General features: G+C 43.3%; 1 protein-coding gene across 3 annotated transcripts in view; it reads right to left on the reverse strand.

The window, feature by feature from the left end:
• GPD2 (glycerol-3-phosphate dehydrogenase 2) overlaps positions 1 to 21,265 on the reverse strand; it is a 217,682-nt gene extending 196,417 nt beyond the window's left edge. For 2 of the 3 annotated variants that reach the window (XR_013217808.1, XM_077272929.1), the window contains exon 1: positions 21,094 to 21,265. The gene's annotated coding sequence lies outside the window, so the exon portion shown is untranslated. Of the gene's footprint in view, positions 1 to 13,572; positions 13,657 to 21,093 lie in introns of those variants that run through there. The other variant, XM_077272930.1, reaches the window with a different exon arrangement.
• Positions 21,266 to 26,588: the final 5,323 nt, after the last annotated feature.

Genomic DNA, 26,588 nt, shown 5'->3' on the forward strand with positions numbered 1-26,588 from the left:
CCTGGGACTACAACATCAAGAGTCCACCTAAATCAACAGAAGTTACAGAAGGCTCCGATTTCCTAAACATTTATTAAGATGGAAAAATGGCTGGATGAAGTATGGAAAGTGAGTTCCAGATTTATAAAGAACCTCAAATAATTTTAAATACTTGTAGTATCAAATATCTCAATAATGCGGGAGGGAAGCTGAGGGACAATACATTCCTGCAGTTTCCCTCTCTTATCCATAACCAACTGCGAACTCCTGAACCTGGACTTATAGGACTAAGCAGTACCTTGTCAAAATCCTGTAAAACTTAGCTTACTATAGCAATCACAAAAAGTAGGTTAGACGAAGAGGAAGACCAGCAACCGATGGCTTGATACTATCAAGATAACGGTGGAGAAGGCCCTGGTGGACCTATCTAGGCTTGTACAAGATCGATCTTCCTACAGAGTGTTCATCCATCAAGTCACCATGGCTCGAGATCAAGCTGAAAGCGGTAAAAATAAAAAATTAGGGAACTGCTCTTTATGCAAATTATAAAGATTGACGTAAGCCAAGTCTCCACACCGCCCCTCCTCAATAAGTTGCATTTCAATGCCAGTCAGTGACTGTGAAAGGATTTAGCGAGGCCCCGCTAAGCCGCTGGATACAGAAATGGAAATCTGGCATGGATTCAGAGCTCACAGACAAAGTGTGGCTTTGTACACTTGTCCCATGCCCGAGGTGAACCGTGCAAGTAAAACTGTTTGTGGTTAGGAGAAGGCAAAAAACCATGACAGCTGGTATCTGTCGTAGAACAGTAGGGGCAGGATGCCAGGGAGGAAATCATTGCAAGCCCCTGTGTAGAATTTTCTTAGGTCCCGTGGTTGCTGCGGGCGTCTCACCTAGAAACGTTCTGTTTCCTCCAGGATGCCATTAGTCTGATCCAGCTCACTACGTAGGAGCATTGTTTTCGCGTCTGTGGTCTGGGGCGGCAGGCCTAGTAATTCTGACCCATTTGTGGTTTCTGGAAGATCCCGAATCTTACCTTGAGAGCAGAGTCAGTGACGTAATGAGCACTGCATGTCTCGCGTAGTGACTAACCGTCTGATTTAGACCCTGCAGCCATCTCACATTTTATATCCGACGTAGTGAACTTTGGTCATAGAAAAAAAAAACCTGAAGTGGGCAAGGCAGGGAACGCTGTGCAGCCTTGTGTGAGTCACAGAGGTGGTGAACAGTGATACCACGTTTGATGTGCTGGTCTTTCCCCAGACCGGCCCTCTGGGACAGACAATGCAGAGTTATGTGTAACATCGACCAAACAATTGTGACTCAATCCCGGCTCATTTCATTCTACTTCTCCAAACGTATATTACTTTTTTTTTTTTTTTTTTTAATATCAGATCAGTAGAAAACCTCAAAAGGTTCTCCGCCTTAAAATGACACATTGACATTGTACATGAAGAACATACTACTGGATACTTACTGAGTGCACTGTTCTACTTATGTAAGGGGGAGAAACTAACCAGGTTTGCCTCATCCGTAACGGGTCCGGAACCGTGGAGTCTGTCACATAGGATACAAGGGCGACAGCTTGGGGTGTCAGAGTGTAGACTGCAGAAATGTAAAAGTTCAGGCGGGAACGGCGCGCGCGAGAGAGTCCCGTCAGAGTAGATCAACTGTGAGGCGACGGGGCGGCGCTGACTGGAGCCGGGGACGAGTGGATGCGCTGACAGGAAACGACCGATGGGGACCCGCTGAGACACCACAGATAACACTGTCCTCGCTAACACAGCTGTCCCCGCTTATATCGCGGACCTTTAAGAGACTGCTGACAAGACCACCCCGGCCGGGAGTACTGACCGTGAGAGGCAAGGTCGGGATACAGGCGCTCATTGATACGGCACAGCGGACCAAGCTGGCCATTATAGAGTGTGTCGGGACTGTGTCACAGGGTCCGGCAGTGTAGGGACTCTCCCCGCTGAGGGAAGAGACTATTCCTCCTTCCTCATTTATCCGTTGGGACCAATGCCCGTGATAATATCACAGACTATCACCGCCATCGCCAGGTTCACCAGATGATACCGCCATCATCAGGACCACAGGAGGACACCGTTAACACCAGGAAAGTTCCCTCGTTTTTTTTTGCTTTGTTTTTTTTCACAGAACTGTGACAGATCCTTTTTTTTTGTCACGTAATCTAAACTTCCTCAGTCACGGGCAGGAACACACCCCCGTGGCTGATGCCAAAAGTGTTAAGAGTATTATTTGTATTATTCTCCCCTGTTCGGTATAAAACCTTCCCCCTATTAGTTCTCTCTGTATTGGGTATAACCTTGCTCCTTGTGTACATATCTCCCTGCGAGGAGTAACTACTGTTTATTAAACCCCTTGTTAACCCTTGGTCTGCCTCCTGTCCATCACTGCATCCCGCAACCTGCTTATACTTACATGGAAACAGAGGCAAGTGCTTTTATTTATTATTATTCATTGTGTTCCATGCATTGATATAATCTGCTTCCAAATATTCCAGTACTGTATTCAAAGACTAAAGACTTAAAGGGTTTGTCCATTACTTGTCATTCCTCATGTTTGGGCCCCGTTAAAATAAAAAACATCTATACTCACCTCCGGTGATGGCGCCATTCCCGGTGCTCATGTGAGGCTATGTCAGTTGAGCCTTCGCCCAAATCAGCTGCGGCATCACTGTCCCCGCCTTTGGACAAATTAACTATCATTAGGAAGTCAGACAGAAGCAGCTGCCTTGACTTCCTGTTGATGGTCAATACATCCGAAGGAGGGGACAGTGACGCCGGCATAGATTGGGCGCAGGGCTCACCTGACATAACCTCACATGAGTCCGGGAACACGACTGCCGACACTGCTGGAATGGCATCATCACCTGAGGCGAGTATAGGTGTTTTTATTTTAACGAGGCCCAAACATTAGGAGTGACAAGGTGTTGCCCAAGTAATGGACAAACCCTTTAACGTGACCAAACTCAAATTAGCTTAATGTGAAGCAGACAGGGAGCACCAGTGCTAGTGATGAGGTGCTATTCGAGCATGCTCGTGTACTAAGAGTATCTTGGGCGTACTCGAATACTATGTTTCAGTCACCGTGGCTGCATGTCTCGTGGCTGTTCAACAGCCGCAACCTATGCATGGATTGCCTAACAAACAGGCAAGCCCTGCATGTGTTGCGCCTGTCGAACAGCGGTGAGACATGCAGCCGTGGGGACTAAACATATTTTTCGATCATGCTGAAGACACTTAGCACCTGAGCATGCTCAGATAACACCTTATCCCAGCACATTCTCTCTTCACTAGTAATCACATAAGACATAAGCACATAATGATCATATATATGTGGCAGTTGGCAAACTCAAATTAGAGTCAACTATACATGTTGATATTAACAGGATCATCCGACAATCTATATGTATAGGGGTGTCCTGAAATGTTCCCAATGGCAAATATTGGGGGGGGAACAGAAGGATCATGATAAATTTTAACTTGCCTAACCCTTTCTCACGGTAGGCAAGTCACAACCAGAGGTGTCTGGCAGTGGTTTACTTTCCTCTCCCCATTCAGGACACCACCTCACTAGGACAAAGTGAATTTGGCAGAGTAATAGCGGATAGTGCAAAGTGTCGGAGCACATTCACACTGTGGCCACCTAGGAGACTAAACCTAAAATAAAAACAAAATGAACAAATATCATCTAGCAAGTAAACAAATAAATACTAATAGTACATGTAAATTACATAAAGGACTTAGTATTAGTAACAATGTTTTGATCAAAAAGCATTAAAACCATCCCACCGCGACAAGGTGACCCAGTTGGCACGGTCCTATCTCTAATATTAAATCTATGTGTCAGCAGACCTCAATATAGATGGGGCAGAGCAGGACCCAGAACAGACTATTCTGACACCTGCCTGTGGAATGCCCTCAATTTTTCTTATATACTGTAGCTTCCCACTGGCAGATGTCTGAACAGTCAGGTCTGGGTTCTGCTCTGACATAGTGAGGTGAACTACAAGTGTTAGGGTCAGTCTTGATTGGGTCACCTTGTTGCGGTGGGATGGTTTTACACTTTCGTTGATGAAAATAGTGTTAACTTAAAGTGCCCTATGTAATTTACATGTACTATTACTATTTATTTATTCATTCATTTACTTACCTACAGGGTATTTGCTCATTTAGTTTTTATCTTAGGCTTCGCCGCGAGACATGCAGCAGACGGGACTCAAACATTTTCCAAGCACACCGAAGACACTCAGTTAGGGTATGTGCACACGTCCGGATTTCTTGCAGAAATTTCCTGAAGAAAACCGGAAATTTTCTGCAAGAAATCCGCATTTTTTGCGCGGTTTTTTTTCCGTTTTTTTCGCGGTTTTTTTAGCATTCTGCAAGCGTAATTAGCTTGCAGAATGCTAAAGTTTTCCAAGTGATCTGTAGCATCGCTTGGAAAACTGATTGACAGGTTGGTCACACTTGTCAAACAGTGTTTGACAAGTGTGACCAACTTTTTACTATAGATGCTGCCTATGCAGCATCAATAGTAAAAGATAGAATGTTTAAAAATAATTAAAAAAAAAAAAAAAAAAATGGTTATACTCACCTGCAGACAGCCGATCTCCTCGGCGCGTCCGTTCCTATAGATGGTTTGTGTGTGAAGGACCTTCGATGACGTCGCGGCTTGTGATTGGTCTCGTGAGCAGTCACGCGACCAATCACAAGACCGCAAAGTCATCGCAGGACCTTCACCACACCATCTATAGGAACGGAAGCGGCAACGTGCACCGGAGAGGCGGGAACACTCTTGGGGCCATCAGAGGGTGAGTATATGACTATTTTTTATTTTAATTTTTTTTTTTTTTACCAATTATATGGTGCCCAGTCCGTGGAGGAGAGTCTCCTCTCCTCCACCCTGGGTACCAACCGCACATAATCTGCTTACTTCCCGCATGGTGTGCACAGCCCCGTGCGGGAAGTAAGCAGATCAATGCACTCCTAGGTGTGCGGAATCCCCGCAATTCCGCAATTTTAATGAACATGTTGCTTTTTTCCGCGATGCGATTTTTTCGCGGAAAAAAATGCAACATTTGCACAAAAAATGCGGAATACCCTCTAAATAATAGGAGGCATATGTTAGCGTTTATTTCGCGTTTTTATCACGTTTTTATAGCGAAAAAAAACGCGAAAAATCCTGAACGTGTGCACATGGCCTTAGTATCCGAGCATGCTCCGATAACGCCTTATCCGATCACGTTCGCTCATCACTAGTGCTGACCCATGTATTGTACCCTGACAGATCAGTCTGAACAGTACTCAAAGAGACTGGCAAAACCAGCAAGGAAAGTAACGGTACAAGAACCTGGCAGCTTTTAGAGAGCACCTGGTGTAGCGGCATGACAAATAATAAGATCCCTCAGACTGCATAGTCCTAATATCAGACTACAATTTGCTGCAGTTTGCTTTATCCAACGAAGCTCCTGTCATTACTAATTGGGGACTTCTATTCCCGGCACACTATTGTTTTGCAGGTATAGAGTTTCATGGAGTGCGCTCATCGTGAGCTTGTCATTTCTATCATTTCCTTCAAGCTTCAGTACTACAAATTAAAAAAAAAAAAAAAGGAGCAAAACCGCATTATCAAAGTATCCAGAGTCTGCATTAAGCCTAAAAGAAGCTGTACCCTTTGTCGAGCATCGTAGCCCCTTTAATTCAGGGATGGAATCCCAGAATTTCCGGACACTGATGGAATATCTTTTTATGTTAAACTAATTATCTGGTAAAGTAAACCTATTTTATACATCCTCTAGGGGAATTCTACTTTAAAGGGTTATTCTCGTTATTTTTCTTCAGGAGCACACAGCTCCCCTGCCTCTCGGCTTCCTGTTTTCCAAGGGGGAAGTGCTTCTGACTGACAGTATACGCCGGCAGCATGGTTGAGCCGCTGGTCTAAAATACATGGGAACTTTAATTCTGCAGCATTTAAAGTTAGTTCTGCCGGATCCAGTTACGTATCTTTCAAGTTTTAGCGGGCACGTCTTTGTCTAGGAGATCGGCCACCTCAGATGAACTGCAGACGTGACCCTTATCCTAGTCAACAAGCAGAAAAAATATAAAATTAAACATTCCCCTGTTGAGACAGGAGAGGATTTTTAGTAAGAGGTAAATTGAAAAGTTGCTTGTTTACAAACATTTTGCAATTTTATCCATTTCTGGTTATGAGAGGACTGTGTAATTCTTCATATTCTTATTGATGGTACATGAAGTGAGCTGAACTCTTGTGGCCGGATTCCCCTACAGATTACATGAACACAAGAAGTTTCAGCAGTAAGATACTGTGTGGTCAGCTTATTGTCAAGGGAGAGTACCTTTTACCAAAACAGAATTACTCAAACTGGACAACCCCTTTATTGGTGGGAAATACCCTTAAGGCTGCAAAATAACAAGTGGCAGAAAGATGTTTGGCCTTCAGTTATTACTCTCAATCTACTCATGAATAAGCATGGTTTTACTCGGTCTTAGGGCTCGTGCACACGCCTGATATAGGACGAAAGTAATCTGTGATTTCAACAGATCGCACTCGTACCAGTGTTATTCTATAGGGCTGTGCACATGTCCAATTTTTTCCTTGGTCCAAGGAAAAAGAAAAAAAAAAGGGTGTGGCATGTCCAATTTTGGGCCAAACTCTGGCCAAACTCTGGCCAAACTCTGGCCAAACATTTTTCTCGGATTGAGAGAAAACCGTTGTGTGAACCTAACCTAATGGAATTGCTATTTTCAATAAGAGAGGAGGGGTGACTGACTTTATGACATTTTCTGCTCTACTCATTTGAATAAGGGGCTGGCGTAAATAAAAAAAAAAAAAAAAAAAATCAGGCAAAAATAAATAAATAAATAAATAAATAATGGAACACAACTGATCCCTGTTAGTAATTCTCAGAGAGAGACATGGAATGTAAAAAGAATAAAAGACACAGAAAAATAAGGACAGGAAAAAAAAAGTAAATAAAAAAATAGATAATAATAGAAAATTTGGAAACACTATAATCACTCAAGAACATAAGCCAACTGCATTATACTATACCGATCGACCAAACCGCTGCATGACCAGCTCTATCCTCACCTACTGTATCCTCACCCATCCCTTGTAGATTGTGAGCCTTCGCGGGCAGGGACCTCTCTCCTACTGTACCAGTTATGACTTGTATTGTTCAAGATTATTATACTTGTTTTTATTATGTATACCCCTCCTCACTTGTAAAGCGCCATGGAATATTTGGCGCTATAACAATAAATAATAATAATAATAATAATAATAATAATAATAATAATAATAATAATACTACTATATAGTGACCAATTTCAAGTACAAAATATCAAAGAATATTTACGATTTAAATTTAGAAGATTTAAGTAATATCACATAATTATTTACTATTATACGGTATATTAGTAGGAATGGTTTATTTCCTCTTTTTCCCCATTTTAAATCACCAAATATTTTTATTTCATTTTCTATTATGAATTTTCTTTATTATATAGTAGGAAGAGATTTGATCTTAGTTTCCTGAAAAGTGTGGTGCACAGAAAATTATTTCCTTGTACACATAACAGGGGAAATTTAGGATAAATTTTCCAGAATTCTGGTTCAATTTGCATAGAAGGCTTACTTGGACCACATTTATTATGTGCTTTAGACACTTTTAGGTCGGCGTCACACAGGCGTTTTAAACGGCCGAGTGCAATGCGATAAAAAAAAAAAATCGCATTGCACTCGGACCAATGTTCAGCTATGGGGCAGCTCCCACCAGCCGACTTTTTGTCGGCCGTTTTCCTCAGTCCGAGACAATCGCAGCATGCTGCGATTGTCTCGGACCGAGAAAAACTCTCGGCTCACTCGCACCCATATAAACCTATGGGCGCAAGTGAGACCGCGCACACCACTCGGATATCATCCGAGTGCTGTGCGTTATAAGCAGACCCCAGCAATGGAGGAGATGGAGAAATTCATTTCTCCGCCTCCTCCGCAGCTGTGCTCCGATCCTCCCTGTGCGAGAGAATCGGAGCACAGACCCATGACACTCGGCTCCTGCTCTGCTGCGAGCAGGAGCCGAGTGTCATTAGCATATCGCATCCGATGATCTCGCATCGGATGCAATACGCCAGTGTGACGCCGGCCTTAGTGCCTCACTTGGCAATTGGAAGTGGTTTAGTAGCTTACAGGGGTTCTCTCATCTTATTTAACAGTCAAATTGCAAAGTGATTGCAAAAACAAGCTGTGACAAACCCGCACCTCGCCACCCTGCCTGATGTCACTATTACGTCAGAAGGATCATGTAATTTGCTGTCCCCACTTTCACCAACGCGACTTCTGCACGCCCTGAAGACGCGCAAGGTCAGCTTGGTACAGTTTTACACAGAGATCCCATGTCCACACAGGTCAAGGAGGCACGGGGAATGAAAGGCCTATGCAGTCACTAATGTAATACCACACTCGCTCACAACCCTGACTGGTGCTAGTGAAAAGGGCCTCTCAGCCTGTGAAACAGCGCCTAGTCAGCTCAGTAGGACTGCCACCAGTTCCTCGTTAGATATAAGCCCGGTCCATTAACAGGATTATATTGGGCCAGAAACCAAACCCGGTAGCATGGAAAGTTAAACCGAGAAACAGACGTGTGGATTCATGGATCAAAATAAAAGAGCAAGGTTAGTGTAGAAGAGAAACACTACTGCTCTATACGTTGTGTAGTGGCCATTCCTGGGTACCGCAGTTCAGATCCTATAAAGTTTTCCTATCTGGACACTGCCTGTAACAACTCACGACAGTCAGATTCCAAATCTTAGGGATAAGTCATCAACATCTTAGTTCTGGAAAATCCCTTTAAATATAGTCATGTTGCACTACATGAAATACGGAATTACAAGACAGTTTCAACTACAAGTAATGCAGAAATCTTTTTGAAAAAAAAAAGTTTAAAAAAGGTTGAAAGCTACGATAACAAGGTCTTATCGTCTGCTGTCCCTACGACAACAATTCCACTAGTGTTTCAGTGTTGTCATAGGGACACAGGGCATACAAACCACTGGGGATGATTTGTATACAAGTCGCAGTGACATAAATCATTATGATATGTGTATTATATAATGAAATACTCACTTTACAGAAAACAAAATTAAGAAAACTTTACCATTTATCAGAAATCCTCATATTCTTATCTTGAACTTCCCCATAAAGGACACATTTTTAGGTTTTCAAGTTCAGACATAAGCGAAATGCAACATATCCATATTTTACATGAAATTAGTTTTGTGTTCATACTATAGAGACGGTTTCATGGGAAGTTTCAAGGAACAGAAAGAAGAAAATTAAGTTTCAGTTCTAAAGTGAAGCAAAAGCCAAAGGTGGGCGAAGGATGTGTAACAAGACAAAGCAAAACCATAGAGTGCCGGTGAAGTCCCAAGGACGGGCGAAACAGGGATGTATGACCTGTAACACATTAATGCCATGGGGCGAAACTAGGAAGAGACTTTTCAAAGGAACTTTCCCTCTTATGTTTTATCACATCCAGAAGTACAACAGGGAATTGTTATCTGGTTTAGAAAATCCCTTTTAGAGCGCAGTATTAAGGCATTCTGACGTAACAGGGTCCTCTGCTCAGACCCTCATGTTCTATCCCGAGAGCAGCTAGGTATAGCATTTCTTACTTTTCAGGACCCAGCGTAAATGTAGACTATGGACATTACATTTCTGCAATGCTTAATTTGTCCTGTGGTGGCGCCACAATGAAACTAAACATTTGTTGCCTGATCGCTGCGATCAATTTGTCAGCCAGAAAATAACATGGAATGAAATTAATTTTAGGGGGTCCTCTTATCAGATGAGACAAATGACCACAGGCTGTCTAATTAGACCAGCCACCTTTTTAGTTTACGCAATGCAATGGATCTTTGCCCAGAATCCTCCTGAAAAAAATGCAGCAAAGACACCCCAAAAAAATAACCAGAATGCATAGCAATGTCAAAATCACATCACTTTATAGAGAAATGGAGATGGGTTTTAGGTCCCAGGTGCTGCCAAAGTATCGCAAAGCTTGAAAATAATTCATACTTCATGTAACACGTTTTGGAATAGGTTTAATAATGCCTGAAGTTAAACCTACACCGAAACGTGGAACGCCTGAAGGAGTGAAACCTACTGCGAAACATCTAAAGGAGGAGATAAACCTAGTCCGAAAGGCACAATGCCTAAAGAAGTTAAACCTACTCCAAAACACAGACTGCCCGAAAAGGTAGTAAACCTAGTCCGAAACGTGGAATGCCTGAAGGAGTTAAACCTACTTTGAAACACGTTGCATGAATAAAACTGTTTTTTAACCTCAAGATTTGTGATTCTTTGGCAGCGCCCGGGACATACCGCCCTTCTTTCTCTCTGTAAAAAGTTCGTCCTGCACCCACTAGGTGTACATCAGCAATCGGGGCAGAATCCACGTTGTATTCATTTTCACACTTAACGGAGTTGTGCCGTACACAGGCCGCTCCGGTGAGAGACTTATTGTCAGTCCAGCCTCCTCTCATGCTGGAAACATCACACAAGAAGCGCCTTTTAGCTTTCTCCAGAAAAATTGACATTACTGTGCACATGTTCTGCCTTATATCTTGTCTTTTAACCAGTGTGAGACATGTAATCACTGATATTTATATCAGGAGAGCAGACTGTCAGTCGTTACATGAGTCACACTGGTAACTCTCCCTTTCATTTACAATAAGCTCTGGAGGCAGATTCTCGGGGAGATATATGTTCGGCTCATAGATCTTTTACATATTAAGAAAAACATGGATTTCTCTGGAATAAGACATCGGATTGCAGATATCAAGGTATCAGTTTATTCAACTTTTTATGACCTGCATGCCCATATAGACGGCTTATGAGGAATGATCCTACTGACAGATGTCTTATAAATACTGCTCTGTCCTAATATCAGACCTATCAGTATGATTAATGCCGCTATATAAGTGAGTAAAATAAATAAAATAAATACCTCTTTCTACATGTTGTTTTTCTAGTGTGATACATAATATTTGTGCATATTTATAAACACAGACATAGTATATCCATAGTGAGACTTTGTAGATTTCTCGGATTTATGACGGCAGAAATTCCCTTTTCTGACCCCGTCACTCCCTGTAACCACTGATAAATCCAGGCTCCAGGAGACTGATAATGTGGGCATGATCAGCGATTGCCTGTACAGCAATTATCCCTTATTTTCAGGACAAGGTGCAACAGAATCCCTGACACCAAGACTGATGTCCCCAATTGTTAGGGGAGTCGGATTAAGGTCGGCTTGGGTCAAAGGCCCTTCCCATTATCATTTCTCATTTCCTAGATGTAATAGTGTCTTTGTGTTGAATTGCATGGAATAGGGAGCAAACAAATCAGCAGCACAGAGTATTTCAGGCAAACATTTAGCAACACTGTCAACTTAATGTTATGGGATGACCTCTTCCACCTTCAACGGGAACCGATGCTCTTCTAAAGTGCATGTTTTATAGTAAAATAGGTCACATACATGATGTAACCCTATACAAAGTAAACTGCAAATGCCAAACATTTTACATCTGGTCCACAATCCTCTTCTGTCCCGTCTACAGTCCTGCACTACCTATAGATATTGTGGGCCGCTGCTGATCCCTAGGGAAACATTAGCCAAGTTATCTTCCATTTTCCTCCTCATTTTATTATGAGAATGGTTGCTAATACACAATTGCCCATTAAAAAAAAATAAAAAAAAAAAAGTTTGTCAGCACACCCCGACGCTTCTTATATTGGCCGCACCGCTATTTCCGCTACATGTATGGACAGGTTTTTATTGGACGTCAATGAGATCTATGACGTTGTCACCGCAACGTATAAAATCACTGCCAGTAAAAATGGCCGCAAACCTTGCAAACTAAAATCCTGCCATTTCTCCTCTGAGGACTTTTAACCTGTGACTCAGCCTAGGTACACAACATACCTGCCGGGCAGATGCCAAGAACAGAGGCAGGATTGCCAGGCTCTACTAGTTACGCGGTGATACTTCGATGCTGCGTCACTGCTCTAGAAGAGCTGAATAATGAGCCGCAAGGTGCCCAAAATAATGGAACAGTGGAAGCCACTCTGGAAATCATGGAGACACACAGAACTAGGACATTTTTTGGAATCCCAGAATGGCAACGCCCTACTGAAAATGGTTAGTCCAGCACTTGTAGTTTGTCGATCTGAGCTATGGCCCAAAAAAAGGCTCTTGGATAAATCAAGTGAGCGACTCAGCTGTCTTCACGAGTGCAGAGGATCTTAAATCCACAGCAAAAAGAATAGTCGAGAAAAAAAAAAAAAAAAAGGCAGATCCAGCACATCTGAGGAAAGGTAAACTTTTTGTTCCAATACAAATTCCATACAAGGGTGATGTGTCAAAAATAATGATGAGCGAATACACTCGTTACTCGAGATTTCTCGAGCACGCTCGGGGGTCCTCCGAGTATTTTTTAGTGCTCGGAGATTTTGTTTTTCTTGCCGCAGCTGAATGATTTACATCTGAGAGCCAGCATACGTCCATGTGGGGGTTCTCTAGCAACCAGGCAACCCCCACATGTACTTATGCTTGCTAACAGATGTAAATGATTCAGCTGCGGCAAGAAAAACTAAATTTCCGAGCACTAAAAAATACTCAGAGGACCCCCGACCGTGCTCGAGTAACGAGTATATTCGCTCATCACTAGTCAAAAATCCATGTATAAAAAGTCCGATAAGAAAAAAAACGACGCTCTTCGAAGCCTAAGGCTACCTGCTTAATTAACACTAGTATCATAGATTCCAAATGCGCTGCATCCAAAACGCTGCTATTCCTGATCGTGGGCACGTAGCCTAACGCTTCTTACTCCTAACCTTCTGAGAAACAAGAGTTATCCTTAGAAAACGTGCCAACCAGTTTGGTTTTCAAGGGATTTCTTTCTCCCGGATTCTGTTTGACGCGTTTCGAAGCATAGCACTTCTTGTTCCTAACTTGACGAGTAAGAAGCATTATGCTTTGAAACGCGTCAATCAGCTTGTTCTTATAAGGGACTTTTTATGGATGGATTTTTGATTCATCGTCCTCGTATTGCAAAGAAATAAAGTTTACATTTTTTTCAGATGTGATGGATTTGTCTTTTCGGACTGTTCTAAAAATTCACTTGCCACATTTTCAGTTTCTAGTCCCCCAACTGAGGTCATCGTTTAACATGTCGAAATTCAGATAAATATTCACAATAATAATAATCATAATTTTATTTCTATAGCACCGACATATAGACAATAAAAGACATTACAACATAACAATAATCACTTAAATCAACAGATACCAAGAGGAGTGAGGGCCCTGACCACCAGATACAGGAGGAGCGAGTGGAGTGACTGTTTCCTGCATCCGAAATCTGAGCGGCCCAGCAGCAGGAGGTTTACCGCACCTTACCTCCGTTTCGTGTGTCCTTCCCGATCTTCCACAGCTCACCCCACCTACTGGACAACCCCATAGACATTGCGATGAGCGTGACGTCCTACCAGTCAGTCCCGGTCCGTCTGATCTGTGCAGCCATCTTTAGTGACAAGGACATCAGTAATATCTCGGGCAGCGGCACTCACAACAGGGCGAACACACAACAGTCTTCCAGGTAACAGAACCGGTTTTATTGTATAGGGCACCTTCAAGCAATGAAAGCGAAATCTGGCAGGAGCCTGGCAGCAAGGACAAACCTAGTATCACCAGCTGTCTCGTTAGACTCGGTAATGGAATAATTAAAAGCTGCTTGACAGAAGTTCGAGTTGCTGTATTCGCAGATTGCACACACCAGCAAATATAGTGTCAGAAATCATTAACGAGCCCTTCCCTATAAATAACAAAAAAAAAAAAAAAAAAAAAATCACAGGAAAAAAATTTTTCCGACCGCTTGTAGTTCCATACGTTTCTGGAAACAACCCCCAAACCAGCTGCCATACATTTACTAGAAGGTTATGGTCACATCCGTTTTTTTTCTGCATCAAAAACCAGTGACTGCAGGAAATCATTGCATATATGTGCGTTTTTTAAGTGCATTTCCCCCCCCCCCTTTCATTAGAACAGGTGAAAAACACAAAGAAAAAAAAAACAAAAGGCTGAAAGATTTGACATGCTGCAAATTAAAAAAAAAACAAAAACAGCTGATTAAAAATGCAATAAAAAACCAACAAATGTGCGAAAGGGATTTTTGAAATCTCATTCATTTTGCTGATATTGTAAAACAAAGTGCTGCAGGATTGGCCCTCCTGAATCGTTTTTTTGCTGCATTTTTTACAGTATAAGCAAAGTGAAGGAGATTTCCAAAAACCCATGGGCGCACTTATTTGTTTTTCCATTGCTTTAGTATAATCTAACACTACCGTACATTCCCACAATGAGTTACTGATGTTGCCGATTTTCTGCACCTATTAAGTAACATAGGTTACGTGAATTTTTTCAAAAATCTGCAACATCAAAAACTCATTGTGGGAACGTAGCCTTTGCGTGCAATTGTACGTGCATTAGTAGCCGCGGCGGTGCACGCGGTTCACTGCAGATTGCTGCACCTCAATTTGTCAGTGTTTCAAGTTGCAAATCTAAGTGCAGTCCAGCGATTAGTAGAAAACTGCTTGTGCTGCTCACAAACACCAAGGCACATGTAATACCATCCTTAGGGCTCATACTCACTTGCGCGAAACTCGGATGAGTCTGGCACGTCAATACCCGGCGCTGCTGCCGGCACTCAGATCAGAGCGTGCGGCCGCATAGGAATACATGCAGCCGCACGTTCCACTCCTCTGTGCCAGGTGCAGTGCCGGGTATTGCCGTGAGAGACTCATCCGAGTTTCGCACAAGTGAATATGAGCCCTTAGGCCGGTTTCACACATCAGTGCCTCCAGTACGTGTAGTGACAGTTTTCTCACGTGCCGGAGACACTGACACACGTAGACACATTCAAATGAATGGGTCTATGCACACATCAGCATGTTTTGACGGACCGTGTGGCCATGTGCAAAACACGCAGACATGTCCATTTTTACCCAGATACACAGCCCGCCAAACGTCCCACACACGTGCACACGGAGAACAGTGTACACTGTCCTCCATGCGCACGGACGGCCGCGGGAGAAGCAGCGCTACAGTAAGCCGCTGTTCCCCTGCGTGTGGTGCTGAACGCGGCTTTCATCCATTGTCCCCTGCTCTACCGGCAGCAATGCGAGCCAGGGACAATGAATGAAAGAAAAAAAACACGTGGGTCCCCTATATTTTGCAACAAACCAGGCAAAACTCACAGGCTGGTAAGGGGCCATGGATATGGGCCCCCAGCCTAAAAACAGCAGCCCGCAGCTGCCCAGAAAAGGCGCATCTATTAGCTGCACCAATTCTGGAGCTTTGCCGGGTTCCTCCCACTTGCCCTGTAGCGGTGGCATATGGGGTAATGAGGGGTTAATGTCACCTTCCTATTGTAAGGTGACATTAAGCCGGCTTAGTAATGGAGAGGTGTCAATAAGATGCCTCTCCATTACTAATCCTACAGTTGTTAAAGGGTTAATAAAACACACAGTGTAAGAAAAAAGACTTAATGAAATAAAACAATATACACAGCTTTGCCATCTTTATTACTCTGCCATTCCAAGCAAAGCCCTCGATCTTCGGCTGTAAAAGACTGGGAAATGAATGAAATGCAGGGAGCGGAGCTTCGGTGATGTCACCAATGCTGCGCCCCCTGGCGGCATGAACTCAAATGAACTCTTCAGCGTGGGAAAATGCCAGCTGATTTTCCCACGCTGAACAGTTCATCTTAGCTCATACTGCCAGGGAGCGCAGCTTCAGTTACGTCACCACTAGTCACCAAAGCTCCGCTCCCAGCATTTCATTCATTCCCCAGTCATTTATAGCCAGGAGCAGTCGCATTAGCAGCGCTCCCGGTTGCAAACTGTACATTCCCCTAGATATGGATTACTGCGTGGGACTGACTGTACGCCGGACAGGTATGGGTATATTGTTCGTTTATTATGTTGACTTTTTTACATGAGATCGAGGGCTTCGCTTGGAATGGCAGACTAATATAGATGGCAAAACTGTGTATATTGTTTTATTTCATTAAAATACTTTTTTCTTACTGTATGGTGTTTTATTAACCCTTTAACAACTATAGGGATTAGTAACGGAGAGGTGTCTTATTGACGCCTTTCCATTACTAAGCCGGCTTAAAGGGAACCTGTCACCTGAATTTGGCGGGCCTTTCTTTCGGTCCGATGGGCGGTGTTTTCGGGTGTTTTATTCACCCCTTCCTTACCCACTGGCTGCACGCTGGCCGCAATATTGTGTTGAAGTTGATTTGCTTTCGTCCGTAGAACACGCCTGTGCAAGGCAATCTTGCCTTGTGCACGCGCAGTATGCTTTGCCAAACTGCGGGCAAAGCCGAATAGCATTAGTGCACATGCGCCGGCGCACTATGTCCCGGAAGTATTTCGCTGTGTTCCGGGACATAGTGTGCCGGCGCATGCTCACTAATGCTATCCGGCTTTGCCCGCAGTTGGGCAAAGCATAATGCGCGTGCACAAGGCAAGATTGCCTTGTGCAGGAGTGTTCTACGGACGAAATATCAGGACGTGTGAAACCAGTCTAAGGCTGTGTGCACAGGGTGCATACGCAGCATATTTTTTGTTTTTCATTGTGGTAATGCCGCAGTGGAAAATCTGAAATCTGCTTTGAGAGTCTACAGCAGAATTTGTTACGTTACAATCCGCACCGCAGGTCAATGTGCATATAGGAAAACTCCTAAATGCTCATCTACTTTTCCTGTCCTGAAGGCTGTGTTCACACTAGCCGTTTTTGCTGCAGTTTTTTTTTGCAGCAAAACCTGCTCTCTTGGCAGGAAAGAAGATGCATCAAAAACACAGGTTTTGGTGCATTTTTGTAATGTTGTAAAAGGATTTAAAAAAATAAAAAATACACCAAAAATGCAAAATGGAAAAAAAAATGCCTGTGGTTTCCAATTCAATTTTCTGGCAAAAAAACTAACAAAAATGCATTAAAAAAAAAGAGCTCCATGCAAACATACCTATATACTGATACATCTCCGAACTGCTGCATACAGGAGAGCGGAGACATTGTAGTATAATAACGGCCATATCCGTTTTCCTGCCACCCAGCTTTCCTAGAAACCGATACATCTCAGAAATCAGATTTTTCCGCATAATAAATATTTTGTGTATTTTAAGTGACGTTTCATGGAAATATAATGAATGCCGTTTCAGATCTGGCGGTAGAAGAAGCTTCAGCATTTCTTCAGGTTGACATTTGAAGAACACTTAAGAGATACACAAGGACCGAACATATAATTTTAGCCCACAGCTGCCATAGTTCGTCTCTCGTGCCCTCGGATGACCCTCTCCACTCAATATAGCCTGGTGGGTGGTGAGGGAAGTCATTGGGGCTGCTGCGAGTTTCCCTGATTTCCTAAAACTGACACCCTGGAATGAATTGTGGTTCTGTGAAAGTAAAGATACTGCTACTGGGGTTTTACCAGCCGGGTCCATTAGTGCAAGGACATCGGTGATGCTACAGAGCAGGTGCAATTACAAGGCCGTATCCCCGCACTCCTACCTGACCCCACGTGTGTCCTATCAGGAGAGGACATCGGTGGCTTCCTGATACCTCCGGCAGAGGCTTATACTCCGTAAGAACAAGGGATCAGGCATACTAAAATCCAATAAGCCTGATCCTTCTTTGCCCTGACATCTGCCATTGGTGGGATGAGGGCAATCTAAACAAGATTGGACGGCTGGCCAGTGTCGCCAAGTATGGCAGCTTTGGCTCATATTCACCCAACATGTAAGGGCGCATCAATAGAACCCAGAAAACAGAGCAGTTTCTCAAGGCACTGGAAAAAATAAATAGCACTAAAGAACTATAGATACGTAGTGATATGTCATATTTAATCTCAAGAGTGGAAAGTCATTTTAAAGTTATGTAGGCACAGATAGTACTGCCTCCCTGTATCACCTTGTAAATGATATAGATATTGATAGCATTGCGACTAACATAAACTAATACCTAACACATATAAACTTTATTAAATTCAGCATGACAAACAAACACTTAAAGGCACCAAGCCTGTAAAAACTCGTGATTGTGTGTTACTATATAAATGGATCCCTATAAAGCCCTAAGGGACCCTAGTGTACCCTTCCTACCAGCGGAGGTTGGCACCCTAGCTTGAACGCAAATTGGCGCCCCCACATTGCCTATTTTGTCTTATGACACAAACACAGATAGTACCGCCTCCCTATCAATCATCTACACACAAAGAACTGCCTCCTGGTCTCTCAGTAAATTATATAGACACAGATAGAACTGCCTCCTGGTATTTCTCAGTAAATTATCTAGGCACAGATAGTGCTGCCTCCCTGTATCACCTTGTCAATGATATAGATATTGATAGGCAATGCTACGTGTCTTTCTCTGTAAATGATACAATCACAGATAGTACCGCCTCCCTGTCACTACCAGTAAATCATCTACACACAAATAGAACTGCCTCCTGGTCTTTCTCAGTAAATTATCTAGACACAGACAGTACTGCTTCCCAGTGTCTCTTGGAACAATTAATATAGACATAGGTAATACTGCCTTCTTGTCTCTCTGAGTAAACAACGTATGCATAGATGGTATTGCCTTCCTGTAAATGATGTAGGCACAGGTAGTACTGCCTCCTTGTCTCTGCCTATAAATCATCTAGACACAGAGCACTGCCTGCACAGATAGTACTTCTTCCCTCTCACTTGGAACAAATAATATACAAGCAGGTAATACTACCTCCATGTCTCTCTGAGTAATTAATCTATGCACAGATGGTATTGCCTTCCAGTAAATTTGTAGGTCTAAGGGGTAACGTTTCTCCTTGTGGAGAGTGACATACCGGCTCTGGCATGCCAAGAACTGAGGCCGTGCAATGCTCCCCTGGGAAATCCAACATGCACAGACAGTACTTTCTTTCTCTCTCTATCTGAAATTGATATGTACATTACTTTTTACACCTGATTCTTCACCTATTTAGTATAAGCAGATGTCCAGCTCCATTGCAGTCAATGATACAACCGCCTCTGCTTAGCGGAGAAACTTCTGGCAGACATGTGAATGATTGTAGTGATCTGATTACACAATGAGTCAGCCATGCCTAGTCATGCTTCCTCTAGCACCAGCACATGTTCACGGCATGCTTGCTGCATGAAAGCAATGTGTCTATCAGAGAATGGCACTGTTCACACCTATGGGATGAGATCAGTCTGATTTACTGTAATGGTCAGGACTTTCTTGGACATTGCCTAGGGTTGGGCAGCACAGAGATTCTTGCTGATACCCAAAGGAGACGATGTTGCAATTTCAGTTACATAACTTTCTTCTTCACCCTATTCATCAATTTGTCATGTTGCCATAGGAAAAAAGGCACAATGGAACTAGTGCAAATCAATGGAAGTTATTTTGTCAGGTTGTAATATTGTGTCATATGAAATGAAAGATCTGCGAAATTTAGGCTGGGGCTGCAAGGAGCTTTGGCCACCAGATAGTTTGAGTGGCAAAAAGTATAAGCTCTCTGTGCTGGTGCTATATTTTAGCCGAATGTAGGTGAATGGAGTCACACTGGGACCCCTGAGAAATCTTGATACTTGGACCACACTTGGACCACACTTGGACCACAATAATTGGTCCGTTTTTATCTCATGCGGAAAAATTGGGCATCTGAATGAGACCTTAGGCTAAGTTAAAACAAGGGTTTAAAAAAAAAAAATGTTAAAATTAAAAAAAAAAAAAAAATCATCCAATTTTCATACCGAACAAAAAAATATTTTCTTTTGTATTGTCATCCATGTGGCATTCATTTTTATACATTAGAGGTGAAAAAAATTTACAAGACCAAAAACAGTTTTCTATGTTCATTGTTCACTATTGCAATGCATCAGTAAAAATCGCATGATATACAGATGATAAACATGGGATCAGATTATTTTTGAGCACTTTTAGACTTGAATCCTATATCAAATACAGAAATGACGGGTGCATGCTGCAATTTTTTCACGTGAAGACTTGCTCAATGCAAAAAACAGTCATCTGAACAGCTCAATTGAGTAACATTGGTGGCACTTTTTCCCACAAACAGTACTGAATATATGGAGCATTACGGTGTCAGCTGCAGCCGCTGACTCTCGGTCATGAAACTCTGCCCCTCAGCATCCCTATAGCTAGGACCACTGCATTATGTCATGCCACATGGCCCGGGCCATAGAAAAATGCAACATTCCTAAGAATCCCCCATTATCTACTGCCGCAAACAGTTGAGATCAGTCCCATAGCCAGGGGAGTAACTATAATAGGTGCAGAGGTTACAATCGCACCCGGCCTGGAGTCTAAGGGGCCCAAAAGGTCCCTCTGGCCAATATGAAAAGCTCAATACTATTAATGACTTACAATAATTGGGGGGCCTATTGGAGCTTTTTCTTTGAGGCCCACATGCTACAAGTTACGCCCCTGTCTATAAACAATGAACGGAGCGGAGACTGAGCATGTGCACCTCCTCTCCATTCAAGCCAGGGTTAGGATTGCTGAGGGTCTCAGTGGCAGACCCCTGTCAATCAGTCAGTTATCCTCCATTGTAAGAAATCTTACTATCCCAGGAACAACCTTTTAAAAATATTATTTTATATTTGTATGGGGGCAAGGAACCTTTGGGACCCCTGAGACCCCAGGGCCCAGATTCATGAGAAACACATGCACACCTGCAGATAAGACCCCAAAAACAAGTGCAGTTTATGGCTGGGGGGCATCGATGAATATCCAAGAAGTACAATTCTGCACAAATGACATCACAAGCGTAATATTCTGCAAAATCCACATTGTCATCTAGCTCTGATGAGTGGTACTAAGAGGTTCTGCAGCAGCTTTGATGGGTTAACACAAATCCATGTTTCCTATCAGTAAGCGGTGTCACCTGAGTGCTACATGTGGACTGAATGATGCAGGGAAATCCCATAGTCACATACCTCCCTGTGTGATGTCAGGCACAGCTCCACCGGCAGCAGTCACCATGCACAGGGCCCCCGGGGGCCAGCAGTCACCAGGGCAGCGGGCAGCTCCCCTCTCATAGACCTGCTCTCATCACACGGTGCGGGAGGCCCTGCTGCAGCCAAACACGGAAGTAGTGCGGACACATTCACATGAGCGGCGGGACAGGCGGCCAATCAGCGGCCAGCGTGCTGCGCAGCCAGCCAATCACAGGCTGAGGATAGTGTTACAATGTTGCAAAATGTTACAAGACAGGGAGTTCTGAGAAGCTGCGGATGTGCCGGGAATGGCCGGTCCCAGGGAACTGCCGAGATGTGCACACCGGGGCTGGGGGCGACCAGGAGGCAGAGAGGGTAGAAATAAGAGATGGGGAGAGATAGATAGATAGTAAAATATTATATAGCTTCTGTACATAGCTGTATCATCGCCTCCTAGTTACTGGCAGATCATCACAAATATTTTCACTTCAGTTCTTAGTTCATGATACATGAAACAGATAGAAAAAAATGGTATAGATACTGTATATAGATGTGGCACTGCAACTCTTTTACTAACAGAGCCTGCTGGGAATATTATATAACTCATAGTTCATGATCTGGAGCGAGAGCAATACAAAAATCTGATCTAGGTACTGTACATAGACCTATCATCTTCATCCATTTACTGGCAGATCACCTTAGGAATATGTTTACTTCAAATCTTCATTTGTGATCAGATAAATACACAGGAAGATTAGATATATATGGTACATAGATAGTTGGCGCTTAGATATGAGTCAGAAAGAAATAAAGATATATAGATAAATAAGTGATACACAAATAATAGATGATAGACACAAAGATATGATATTGATGCTGCATATCACCAGCACTCACTAGCAGATCCTCTTAGGAACATTAGGCTATGTGCACACGTTGCGGATTTTGCTTCGGATTCGCAGCTGTTTTCCCTGAGTTTACAGTACCATGTAAACCTATGGAAAACAGTATGCGGTCACGTGGGGCCGCTCATTTACAATCATGAATAGTCGGCTCCGCCCCTATGGGAGGTGGAGCCACATATTCATGAGTGTAATCGACCGCATACAGTAGAGAAGCCGCGGCCAGACCAGGAAGGAGCGACAGCCGACGGGGGACCCGGGTAAGTATTTTCTGACCAGCGGGGGGGCGCACAGGGGGTGGGGGGGCGGCGGACACATAGATCTTTATTTTAAACACTATTATTCATATTTTCTCTGCAGCAAACGCTGCTGCAGGGAACATATGAATCGCGGCTTCAGCACCATGTGGGGGGGACAGCGCTTACTGTAGCGCTGTCTCCTGCACGCACACGGACCCCAGATGGAGAATGTCCGTGTGAGGTCCGTGTTTTACACGGACCCATTGACTCTATTGGGTCTGTGTAATACGTGCGCTCCCACGAACACTGACATGTCTCCGTGTTTGGCACACGGAGACACGGTCCGCAAAAAATCAATGACATCTGAACAGATGCATTGATTTTTATGGGTCTACGTGTGTCAGTGTCTCTGGTACGTGAGGAAACTGTCACCTCACGTACCGGAGCCACTGACGTGTGAAACCGGCCTAAAATCCATGGTAAATCCGCAGGTAAAACACAGTACCTTTTACCTGCGGATTTCTCAAAACAGATGCGGAAAAATCCGCTGAGGTTATTTCTACGTGTGCACATACTCTTACAACTTCAATTCATAATCTGGATAGATAGATAGATAGATAGATAGATAGATAGATAGATAGATAGATAGATAAAGAGAAAAAAAAGCTGCACTAGCAAGCAGTAAATAGAATGTGGGTGCCAAGTCTTTCAGGCAAATACCATTCCTCAATATAGTGAAAAAAATTGAAGACAGTACTCCTCTTTTGAAAATTATAAAGATGATTTATTAGCCTATATTGGCTTACAACAACGTTTCGGCTCCATGTGTGAGCCTTTCTCAAGCCTAGATAGATAGATAATAGATAGATAGATAGATAGATAGATAGATAGATAGATAGATAGATAGATAGATGATAGATAGACAGATAGACAGATAGATAATAGATGATAGATAGATAATAGATATATAATAGATAGATAGATAATAGATAGATAGATAGATAGATCGATATATGATAGATAATAGATAGATAGATAAATATATATATGATAGATAGATAGATAATAGATAGATAGATAGATATATGATAGATAGATAATAGATAGATAGATAGATAGATAGATGGATATATGACAGATAGATAATAGATAGATAGATAGATAGATAGATAGATAGATAGATAGATAGATAGATAGATAGATAGATACTCTGCTTGAGTTTTGCTGCATTGTCATTACAAATCATATATTTCTAAGATAATTCTTGGAATCCCATGATCTACGAATCACATGACTTGTTATATTAAAAGCACAAAAAAAAACTTGCAGATGCTTAAAAAATAAAAAGGACATCACCGAAAAATGGTAAGAAAAAAGGTTGGAAAAAAATTAAGATGGTAATCTAAGGGTATATTAACATGCAGCCTTTTTGCTGTGTTTTTTTTTATGCACAGGCTATGAACAGGAACCTGTCCTTGGTGCGTCTTTAGGCCGGTTTCACACGTCAGTGGCTCCGGTACGTGAGGTGACAGTTTCCTCACGTACCGGAGACACTGACACACGTAAACCCATAAAAATCAATGCATCTGTTCAGATGTCATTGATTTTTTGCGGACCGTGTCTCCGTGTGCCAAACACGGAGACATGTCAGTGTTCGTGGGAGCGCACGGATTACACGGAGCCAATAGAGTCAATGGGTCCGTGTAAAACACGGACCTCACACGGACATTCTCCGTCTGGGGTCCGTGTGCGTGCAGGAGACAGCGCTACAGTAAGCGCTGTCCCCCCCACATGGTGCTGAAGCCGCCATTCATATGTTCCCTGCAGCAGCGTTTGCTGCAGAGAAAATATGAATAATAGTGTTTAAAATAAAGATCTATGTGTCCGCCGCCCCCCCACCCCCTGTGCGCCCCCCCCCGCTGGTCAGAAAATACTTACCCCGGTCCCCCGTCGGCTGTCGCTCCTTCCTGGTCTGGCCGCGGCTTACTGTATGCGGTCACGTGGGGCCGCTCATTTACAATCATGAATAGTCGGCTCCGCCCCTATTGGAGGTGGAGCCACATATTCATGAGTGTAATCGACCGCATACAGTAGAGAAGCCGCGGCCAGACCAGGAAGGAGCTACAGCCGACGGGGGACCCGGGTAAGTATTTTCTGACCAGCGGGGGGGGCGCACAGGGGGTGGGGGGGCGGCGGACACATAGATCTTTATTTTAAATACTATTATTCATATTTTCTCTGCAGCAAACGCTGCTGCAGGGAACATATGAATCGCGGCTTCAGCACAATGCAGAGTGGGTACCACACGCTCCGTGTGGTACCCACTCGCCATACGGGCGGCACACGTGTGCCGCACGTATGGCCTACGTGAGTTCCCAGGCACACGGACATGGATAACTCCGGTACCGATTTATTCCGGTACCGGAATTATCTGGACGTGTGTGACAGCCCTTATGCGGTTTTGATATGTTGTTTTGTGCTAAGTCATCTTGATGTCAATAGTGAAAACTGTGGTAAAAATGCTTGATAGATCACGGAAAAAATGTAAGGAAAACACTACAATGGTTTCTGAAAATGTTATATTTTTTCCACATTAAAAAACACATGAATAATTAAAGATTCATTAAAACTGGTGCCTATGAGCAATCTTTAAGGCTGCATCAGCACGTTGTGGCCACGATGCTGGAGTAACATTAAGGTTAGGCATAGAGAACACCCCTTGCCATGCCTCATCCGACCCCAACTCTGCCCCGTTCAGACGTGCTGGGAAAAACTGGTGTGAAGATGCCAAAAGAGGCAAAATATAGGAACAGCCCCCACTTATGACTAAATTTTGTGACTTTTGAAATCTTTTATGCCAGAATTATGTCATGGATGCATCGGGCCCATAGAATGTACAGTTGTGCTCAAAAGTTTACATACCCCAGTAGAATTTTTGTTTTTTTGGCCCTTTTTCAGAGAATATGAATGGTAACACCAACACTTTTTCTCCACTCATAATTAGTGGTTGGGTGAAGCCATTTATTGTCAAACTACTGTGTTTTCTCTTTTTAAATCATAATGACAACCCAGAACATCCAAATGACCCTGATCAAAAGTTCACATCCCCCCTTAATACCATATATTGCCCCCTGTAACATCAATCACAGCTTGAAGTCTTTTGTCGTAGTTGTGGATGAGGATCTTTATTTTCTCAGGCCATGTTCACACGTTGCGGTTTTTACTGCGGATCCACAGCGTTTTTGACGCTGCGGATCCGCAGCAGTTTTCCATGCGGTGTACAGTAACATGTTAACCTATGGAAAATAAAAACCGCTGTGCACATGCTGTAGGAAAAAACGCACGGAAACGCAGCGGTTTATTTTCCGCAGCATGTCAATTCTTTGTGCGGATTCCGCAGCAGTTTTACACCTGCCCCATAAAAGAAAACCGCAGGTGTAAAACCGCAGTAGAATCCGCACAAAAATCGCGGTAAATCCGCGATAAATCCGCAGGAAAAACGCAGTGTTTTTTCCCTGCGGATTTATCAAAATCAGTGTGGAAAAATCCGCACACCATTCCGCAGCGTGTGCACATAGCCTCAAATGGTAAAGCTGTCCACTCTTTTTGGCAAAAAGCCTTCAGTTCCTGTAAATTGCTGGGCTGTCTAGCATGAACTGCACGCTTGAGATCTTGAGTGGCTCAATGATATTGAGGTCAGGAGACTGAGATGGCCATTCCACAGCCTTCACTTTGCTCTGCTGTAGCCAATGACAGGTCGACTTGGCCTTGTGTTTTGGATTTTTGTCATGTTGGAATGTCCAAGTACATCCCATGTGCTGCTTCCAGGTTGATGAGTGCACATTTTCCTCCAGTATTTGCTGATAACGTGCTGCATTCATCTTTCCTTCAACTTTGACAAAGTTTCCTGTGCCTTTGTAGCTCACACATCCCCAAAACATCAGCAATCCACATCCAATGCTTTACAGTAGGAATGGTGTTCCTTTCATCATAGGCTTTGTTGACCTCTCTCCAAATGTAACGTTTATGGTTGTGGCCAAAAAGTTCAATTTTGGCCTCATCAATAGTGTTGAGCATTCCGATACTGCAAATATCGGGTATCGGCCGATATTCGCTGTATCGGAATTCCGATACCGAGTTCCGATATTTTTGTGATATCGGAAATCGGAATCGGAAGTTCCTATAAGTTCCCAGTCATCTTCGACGTGTGCGGTGCGTATGGTTCCCAGGGTCTGGAGGAGAGGAGACTCTCCTTCAGGCCCTGGGATCCATATTCATGTAAAAAATAAAGAATAAAAATAAAAAATATGGATATACTCACCCTCCGACGGCCCCTGGCTCTCAGCGGTGCAAC

This window comes from Ranitomeya variabilis, chromosome 7 (assembly GCF_051348905.1).
Source record: "Ranitomeya variabilis isolate aRanVar5 chromosome 7, aRanVar5.hap1, whole genome shotgun sequence".
Taxonomy (NCBI): Eukaryota; Metazoa; Chordata; class Amphibia; order Anura; family Dendrobatidae; genus Ranitomeya; species Ranitomeya variabilis.